The sequence below is a fragment of the Prionailurus bengalensis genome, chromosome C1 (genome assembly GCF_016509475.1).
Source record: "Prionailurus bengalensis isolate Pbe53 chromosome C1, Fcat_Pben_1.1_paternal_pri, whole genome shotgun sequence".
NCBI lineage: Eukaryota > Metazoa > Chordata > Mammalia > Carnivora > Felidae > Prionailurus > Prionailurus bengalensis.
In genome coordinates, this window is record NC_057345.1 from 103,397,696 (window position 1) to 103,406,560 (window position 8,865).

The 8,865-nt window shown below is 51.8% G+C and overlaps 1 non-coding gene across 1 annotated transcript; it reads left to right on the forward strand.

Moving 5' to 3' along the window:
* The first annotated feature begins 4,037 nt into the window (after positions 1 to 4,037).
* Positions 4,038 to 4,201, forward strand: LOC122482392. Its single transcript, XR_006297174.1, has one exon. It is a non-coding gene; the product is annotated as a U1 spliceosomal RNA (small nuclear RNA).
* The last annotated feature ends 4,664 nt before the right edge of the window (positions 4,202 to 8,865 follow it).

Here is an 8,865-nt window from a genome sequence, read left to right on the forward strand (position 1 = left end):
TAAATAACTTTTTTTTTTTAATTTTTTTTTTTCAACGTTTATTTATTTTTGGGACAGAGAGAGACAGAGCATGAACGGGGGAAGGGCAGAGAGAGAGGGAGACATAGAATCGGAAACAGGCTCCAGGCTCTGGGCCATCAGCCCAGAGCCCGACGCGGGGCTCGAACTCACGGACCGTGAGATCGTGACCTGGCTGAAGTCGGACGCTTAACCGACTGCGCCACCCAGGCGCCCCAAACCCAGGTGATTCTGATGCAAGTGGGCTGCAGACCAATTCCAACATATTGCTCTCTAACATTGACCCAAAGGTATGAATGAAGTTGGTTTCCTTTAAGAGAGCATCTTTTTTTTTTTTTTTCAACGTTTATTTATTTTTTGGAGAGAGACAGAGCATGAACGGGGGAGGGGCAGAGAGAGAGGGAGACACAGAATCGGAAACAGGCTCCAGGCTCTGAGCCATCAGCCCAGAGCCTGACGTGGGGCTCGAACTCGCAGACCGCGAGATCGTGACCTGGCTGAATTCGGACGCTTAACCGACTGCGCCACCCAGGCGCCCCTAAGGGAGCATCTTTAACTGCAAAGCGTGGAAGTCCTTCCACAAATGTGGCACCGAGATCTGCAACTAACCCTCAGCAAGTGTCTTAGTCACGTCCTTCCAGGACCTAACACAAAGCTATCGCTCCACAATGATTTCCTAGAAAGAGCTCAACAACACAGACAGCAGCAACCACAAAACCCTCAAACACCATCCTCCCCACCACCTCCAGTAACAAATAGATCCATCCAAAGACTCACACCTGAGGCAGACACGGGTCCTACTTTCATGGTAGACGGAGTGACCCCACGTGTGCTGTCATACTTGGTTGTTTAAGTCTTCCCATGAGTGCCTTTGGCTGTCAACAGAGCAACTCGCTGGCCCAATCCGCAGAACGGATGACGAGTCTGTAAACAAGTAGGACACAGAAGCCCAGAGCGAGGCCGTGCTGCCCCGTGATTATTCCAGGATCCGGACAATTCCTCCCCCATCCCTGTGCTGCCGGGCCTGGTCGCAGAATCAGTACTCAGGAGAACTCGGTGCTTCCACAAAGTTCGTTTTATGTCCGTGACATTTACGAAAGCAACAGCCTATGACACCCTATAAAGCTCAGGTCTGCTCGCGATCCAGTCACAGATCACTTTTGGGGGAAAGCCGTAAACGCCATGCTTGCATGTTCGCTCTCTGTGACATGCTGAAAAGTAGCTCTGTGCCTGAAGAGAACGTGAGCAACAGAAACGTAGCTGTGAGAGGAGGGGGTTCTCCCGTATTTTTCCTTTTGTAGGTTATGCCCTTGCCCTCCTTGGGAAAGGAGCACAGCCCACTCTTGAAAAGTGAACAGTCAATCTGTGTGACCACCAGTGGCTTCCACTTTGCATAAGAACGTGCTGAGCCTGTGTGCAGGGAACAGACTTTGAATGTTACAGAAAAGAAGGGAAAGAAAAAAGATGGCGGGTGATGAGGTGAAGAAAGGCAAAAGAAATGGAGATGCAATTCAATTTCCTTACACCTTGCAGCCCACTGGTCAATAGCTGACACAGGACCTCCTCAAGGAACTCACAACTGCCTTAATGTTAACACTCTGCAGGACGCAAAAACCAACCTCGGCTTGAGGCTAACCAGACCTCCAGGGTCCTGTAAGCCTTCTGGAACGTATGGAACTCCTAACGGAAACTTCATTGGGCTCTACGCCCCCATCCTCCCCCACCCCCAAATTAAAACTTTATAACCAGTCACACCTCACAATCCCAGTGCAGCTCTTCCTGTCCCCCTGTCCTGTCCTGTCCTCACGCTTTTTATAAACACCTTTTTGCACCGAGAACGTCTCACGAAGTCTTTGTTTTGTTTTGTTTTTTAGTTTATTTATTTTGAGAGAGATACAGGGAGAGAGAGAGAGAAAATCCCCAACGGTCTCCCTGCTGTCAGCACAAAGCCTGACTCTGGGCTCAATCTCACAAACCTGTGAGATCAGGACCTGAGCCAAGAGCAAGAGTCAGATGCTGAAGCCACAGAGCCACCCAGGTGCCCCGAGAATCCTTTCTGAACCTTTTGCTCCTGGCGCACCTCACATCGGCAGGTCCCTAACCTAACACTTCACCGGGGAAAAGCAGCGCTTGGCCGGACCACCTAAGACTCACGACCTGCAGCATTTATACAGAATTGATTCCATCCCGCAGATCTAACTACCGCTGACGTGATGAGCCAGACGCCTGACATGGGTTGTCTGTCGCCGGGGTACCGACTCACCGCGAACTTAGAGGCTTAAAAGGACACACGTTTGTCACCTGACAGTTCTGTGGGTGAAAAGTCCCAAAAAAGGATCTCACCAGACTCAGATGGAGATGTCAACAGGGCCACCGCCCCTTCTGGAGGCTCAGGGAGACTGAGCAATTTAATCCAGGGAAACCTCACTACAGTGCAGTCGGGAGGTTTTGGCAAGGGAGCGCCTGTGTCCCACCCGCCCTGGTTTCCTCTGTCTCCATCTTCCGCACCACCAGCTACAGCAGGCAGACATCTCCTCCTCTGCCTCCTCCAGGTTGAAGGCACCCCTGTAATCCCAGGGGGCCGCCCGGATATTCCAGGACGATCTCCCCATCTCAGGGTCCTTGACCTAAGCACCTTCGCAGAGGCCCGTTGGCTGTGTGATGGATCATTTTCACAGGATCCGGGATGAGGCTGGGGACCTCCCAGGCAGGGGGCATCCTTCCGCGGACCGCCACACTATTGACTCAGGTGACAACTAATGTCAGACGCCCGCCCCCCCCCCCCCAGGTCTCTTCTAATTTCAGCAGTCTAGTAAAAGTCAAGCACACGTCAAGGCCCAAGGGAGACAAAGGCAAATCAGAAACCAGAACGCCAGGGACAGGACCAGGAAATTGCCCCAGGACTAGTCTCTTCCGAGTAGGTGCTGCTTGGCTTTCCAGACCTGGCTTTTCCCACGGAAGGGGACTTTGCTGGCGGAAATCTCCTCCAAGGGGAAGCGCGCAGGGGGGGGGGAGGAAGGGACGGCAGAGGCAGAGTGGAGCGCCCGGGACCCCACTAACCCCTGCTGTGACCTCTGGCAGTGGGGGGAGAGTCTAAGTGAGCTCAAGGCAGGTTTCCGTGGACCCGCCCCCGCCTCAACGCGGGGATCCTGGGTCGACCAGGGGGCGCCGCGGCCCCGCCCCGCCCCGCGAAGGCACCTGTAAAGCAGCAGGCACGCGGCAGTTCTCAAACGACAGGTGTGGTATCGCGCGCCCCCAGCTGCCAGACGTTCGGTCCCCCCGCTCTGGTGTCCAGCCCTGGTGCGGGGGGACTGGCTTGGCGGCTGAGCCCCTCAGGTCGAGCCATCGCACTGTGTCTCCTTCAAACCGGGCTCTGGGCAGAGGCAGAGCGAGAGACAGAGCGAGCGAGGTGTGTGGGCGCTTCTCCGGCTGGGGGACGTCCTCCCTCGTGTTCCTCTCAGGCGGGCGCAGTCGGCCCGGTGCTGCCCGCCGCGTGGGCGCCACGACGGGCGCAGGGGCCGTTGCGGGAGCTGCATGGAGAGGGAAGACGAGCGGGAAGCAAATCAGTGTGGAGGGGAGAAGACGGAGGAGCCCCGCAAGGAGAGGAAGGAGGCGGGGGGCGGGAGGAAGAGGAGAAGCCTCAGCGCTGAGATCCCGGGCGGGAGCGGAGCTGGGGGCAGGGAGACGGCGTGCGCGTGGAGCCGGGTGACGCGGGGAGGGGCGGGGAGTGAGGCTGGGCGGGGCGGGGAGTGAGGCGGGGCCGTTGCGCCGTGACCGGGGCGTGGCCTTATGGAAATGAGGCCGCCGTGGGCGCGGTCGAATTCTACCGGGCGGTAGAATATCCCGGGCTGTGGAAGTGCCCGAGCTGTGGCTCGGCTTGTGTGAGGACGACGTGTGTGGGGTGAGGATGGTTGAGACGGGAGTGGGTGCGGAGGGTTTTGGGGTGCGGGGAGGCCAGTGACCGTGTGTGTACAGTGTGGTGCGTGTGAGGCTGGGTTGGGGCGGAGGGGGAGGAAGTCATACTTACCTGGCAGGGGAGACACCATGATCAGGAAGGTGGTTTTCCCAGGGTGAGGCTTGCCCATTGCACTGCGGGCGTGCTGACCCCTGCGATTTCCCCACATGTGGGAAACTCGACTGCATAATTTGTGGTAGTGGGGGACTGCGTTCGCGCTCTCCCCTGGTCAGTGGTGTTTCAAAGACAGAAGTGTCTGAGTGCTTCGTTGCCTTGTTTTTCTTCTTTCTTTCCTTTGCTTTAAGGTGCCTGTTCACAGCAAGTTGCTGCTCTTGTAGGCAGTTCTTTACTTGTCCTATCTTTGCTGTTGGTCTCCTGTGTGGGTGGTTGTGTCTCACTTTTGGCGGTGGGAGCAATGTTCCTTGGGGGGCTCGAACTGGTCACCCTGATCCTGCTACAAAGGCTTTTTTACGGTTTTGCCTTTGTAAAAAGGGCGGGAGGGCTCTGACGTCTCACCACACACGTGGCGCCAGGACTGCAAGTGGGAGCTCACCACCTGACCTCAGCTGGGTTATGAGCTGGAGCCCAAGTCAGAAGCTTGGGATGCTTGCAGTCTTGATGCTTAACCAACAGAGCCTCCTAGGCGCCTCACGTGTTCGCATTTCTTAGGGATGGCCTCAGTGCTTTCTCTGCAGGAGGGGAGGGAAGTGGGGCTGCAGTGCTCAACCATTGCCTGGCTTCCCCATTTTCTGCCAGCAGGTACAAGGGAGCTCCCAGGAGCCTAAGGCCAGTGCTACTCAGAGCTGTCTTTGGGGAAAAAAAAGAGAAAAAAGAAAATCACTCCAGGGCTGCCTGGGTAGCTGAGTGGCTGAGCGTCCCACTTTGGCCCAGGTCATGATCTCAGGGTTCCTGAGTTTAAGACCCACCTCCTGCTCCGGGCTGACAGCTCTGAGCCTGGAGCCTGCTTTGCATTACTTGGCTCCCTCTCTGCACTGCGCGCGCTCTCTCTTTCAAAAAATAAATAAGAACCATTAAAAAAAAGAGAAGAAAAACACTCTGAAAGGAGGGGATTATATGGAAAAGACAAAAAGAATCACAGGGGGATTTGGTTGGGTTCCCACAGGGTCCCCATGGGTTGGGGGAAAGGGGACTCTCACACAACAGGAACTCAGGAAACATGCACACAGGGATTGGAGCATATGGAAGGCATTTCACACATCTGTAAACATTTTGCCTCACGTGGAAATCGTGGTATGTGCTTGGCCGTCATAAGGTGCCTGAATCAGGAAATCTGGAGGTACTCTCCCTGAGGAAAGGATGAGGCAACTACCTTTGTCCTTGCAGATCCAGAGCCTTTCTGAGCCCTGAGAGAATCTTACGTGTTGACTGACATTCCAATTCAAGATCAACGCAGAGACCCTACACTTTTAAGTTTGTTGCGTTTCCCGTGTGTGGCCAGAGGTCCCCTGGCGGAGAACAGTTGACACGCGGAGTACAGAAGTAGGCCAAGAAACAGAATATTACCTGGATATACCACATTACTTACCGCCCTCACTAGTCTCACCGAACATGGGAGTGGGCATTTCAATACCTGGTATTCAACGAGGTTTATGGAAAAGAAAAAAAAAAAAAAGGAAAGTTTGGGTTAATAGTTTAAATTGTTGTGTCCACATTGAATTCCATGGGCAGTGAAGAAAGTTTTCTAGGTTCTGAGTGTGGAAATGAGGGGCTAAAGGATAAAAAACAATTCTACAACTCAATGTAACTTTGGTAACTTAGTATCTTTCACACTTGACACAGTTTTCTTTCATTTTGTCTGATGCCCTGCTCCTGTAAGTCTAAATGTATCTGTACAAGAAAGCTGCTATCAATACGAAACGTAAAATCCATACCATTGCGTTTGGCCCTGCTTATTCCTAACGGTGTTTTAGGCTGGTTTCTAACTGCTTGTAGCCACGTTATGGCTCACTCTGAAGGCAGCCCATTCTAGCCACAGGCACACTTCTCCTTGGCCCACCTCTAGTCTAGGTTAAGCAGACCGTCTGAGCTGGCTCCCTCACTGGGGGAAGGATGTAGGTCAAGCAGGTAATAAAGGGAAATGGAGAGAGGATGCTTAAAGCAGGCATTGTCAGGAGTGGGATGGACAATGTGGGAGGACTATGGCAATGCTAAAATAACATGCCTGGCGATATCTCTCTCACTCGCTCGCTCGCTCTCTCTGTGTCTGCAAACTTGCACTGCCCAATCAGCAATGCTGCGAGAAACCATTATATCTCTTCTCGGAGGAAGAAAATTGGATTCCTGCTGATTTATAAGCTCAGCCTAAACACTCCACCCAGACAATTTGGACAGAAGAACAGGAACTGGGTTCCTTGCAGTTGCTCAGTTCCTTCAGTGACGCTGGCCTGGAAAGAAAGAAAGGTACCCCAGTCAACTTTCCGCATAACCATCGAGTGAGGAACCTCTTGGCAAACACACTCATGGTAGTTAGTGTAGGGAGAGTCCTTACCTACGACATGCCTGTAAGTGGGAGGGATCTCGTGTGAGCAGAACCCTGTAGGGACTCAAACATATGCCCGTGGATTTATGTAGCTTAGTGTCCTGGAAACTGCCGCATCAGTTCTGTGAGTATCAGCCTAGCAGATGACTTCTACCAGGTTCATCGACTTCAACCAGATTCATTGGGTACAAGTGACGACTTCATGCAGCACTTAGAGAGCACCTATGTTAACTCGGGGCCAGAACACGTCCTAAGGTGGGAAGAAGTTTCTTGCAGTTAGTGTTGGTTGTCCGAGATTTCTTGTTGCTTTGCTTGCGCCTCACACAGTTAATTTTATCCTTGAAAATGTACGTCAAACTTGATATCAGAGAAGATTTGTGGGTTTGGTAGGTCTGATTTGGCGATGCAGTATTTTATGTGTGTCCTTTTCAGATGGATGTGTCTGATGCAATTCTCTGAGTGTTCTTAAAGCACTCATCATGGCCAAGATAAACAGGGATAATCTGTGAGCAAAGCGACTGGTGGGTCATGGATTAAATACATAGTGGCCTTTATGGCCACATTTCTTGCTGGCACGTCTTCCAAAATCACGTATTGTTCTTTTTGCACGTGTGCCCATTTGTGACTCCCAAAGCCCAGAGCCACCTTTCCCTGCTACCCCTTGTGGTCCTTGTCCTCACTTCCCTACAAGTTCAGGATGATGACAGCTCTCATTAAATCCCACGCAAGAGAAAGCCCATATATCGTAACTCTCTATCCCTTAGCAAATGTTAATTTCCCATGTTAGGAAAGGAGCAGAGATAAGAGAATATCAAGTACAGTGAGCACTCTTACCTTGAGGAGGTACATCGACCTTGGGGAAATCTGCCACACCACGAGTGAAAAATTGTTCCCTGTCTCCCCTGGCATAATCTTAGAGAAACGTAGCCTTAGGAGAAATTTCGGATTTCTCTTCAGCCAAATCAGCAGGAACGTACATCCCAAGAAACAAGTGGGGGTTTATAATCATTACAGCCGGAAAGATCTCACCCCACGGTCTCAGTAAGAGAGTGGTAGAAAGAACCACACATGACAGGATTGGGGCTGTGGTTGGTTGATGGCGGGGAGGCTGGAAGGAAGCAGGGTCTGCTCTACCTTGAACACTGGTAGTCTGCACGGGCCCGTCTTGACTGCGGTGAGAGTCAGCAGTCATTTCCTTACGAAAAGAGGAGGGTGTTTGGGGCGTTGTAGTTTGCACGGTGACCTGGTGTTTGTGGGGCCTGCTTGGAATAATCAGGTAGTCTTGTTGTGTCTCATTGTCTCAGGGTTCAGAGTCTCTTTGAGGTTGAGATCCTGTATCTGAGACTGTTTATTCCCAGCGTGAGAACAAAACAGCCAGGCCGGGATGTCAGCAGGGCCATTCAGGACATCAGAGGCTGGACTTGTTCTTTCTCCCTGGAAATCCCTAACCTAGAGGTCAAGAAAGAGAGCACTCTGGGCTCACAAGCTGTAGGTGCGAGCCTGGCTGAGTTACAGTGTGACTTTGCCTGAGTGTCTTGAATTTTCCTTTCTGTGGCTCAGTGTCTCATTTCAAAATGGGGCCAATGGGGTTTCTTCTACACGAGTCGTCCCCGGTGTTACAGGAGAGGTGCAGGGGAAGCACTGAGCCCAGTGCCTGGCAGGGAGTAAATACTCAGCACGCATTAGGTCTGCTCGGTCCTCTGCCGTCAGCGTTTTTATCATCTGCCTCATTCTTTTGTTTTGTTCTGTTTTCCAAATATACTTTATTGTCAAGTTAGGTAACATACAGTCAAAACAGTGTGCTCTGGGCTTCGGGACTGGGTTCCCATGATTCATCGCTTCCATACAACACCCAGTGCTCAACCCAACAAGGGCCCTCCTCCATGCTCATCACGAAATTTCCCCTCTCCCCAACTCCCACCATCAACCCTCAGTTTGTTCTCTGTATTTAAGAGTCTCTTCTGGTTTGCCTCCCTGTCTGTTTGAAACTATGTTTTCCCCTTCCCTTCCCCCATGGTCTTCTGTTATGTTTCTGAAGTTCCACATGTGAGTGAAAACACATGGTATCTGTCTTTCTGTGACACTTATTTCACTTAACATAATACCCTCCAGTTCCGTCCACCTTGTTGCAAATGGCAGGATTTCATTCTTTCTCATTGTCAAGTAGTGTTCCGTTGTATATATAACCCACATCTTCTCTATCCGTTCGTCAGGTGATGGACATTTAGGCTCTTTCCATAAGTTGGCTATTATTGAAAGCATTGCTGTAAACACTGGGGTATACGTGCCCATCTGCATCAGCACGCTTGTATCCTTTGGATAAATGCCTAGTAGTACTCTTGCTGGGTCATAGGGTAGTTCTATTTTTCACTTTTTGAGGAACCTCCACACT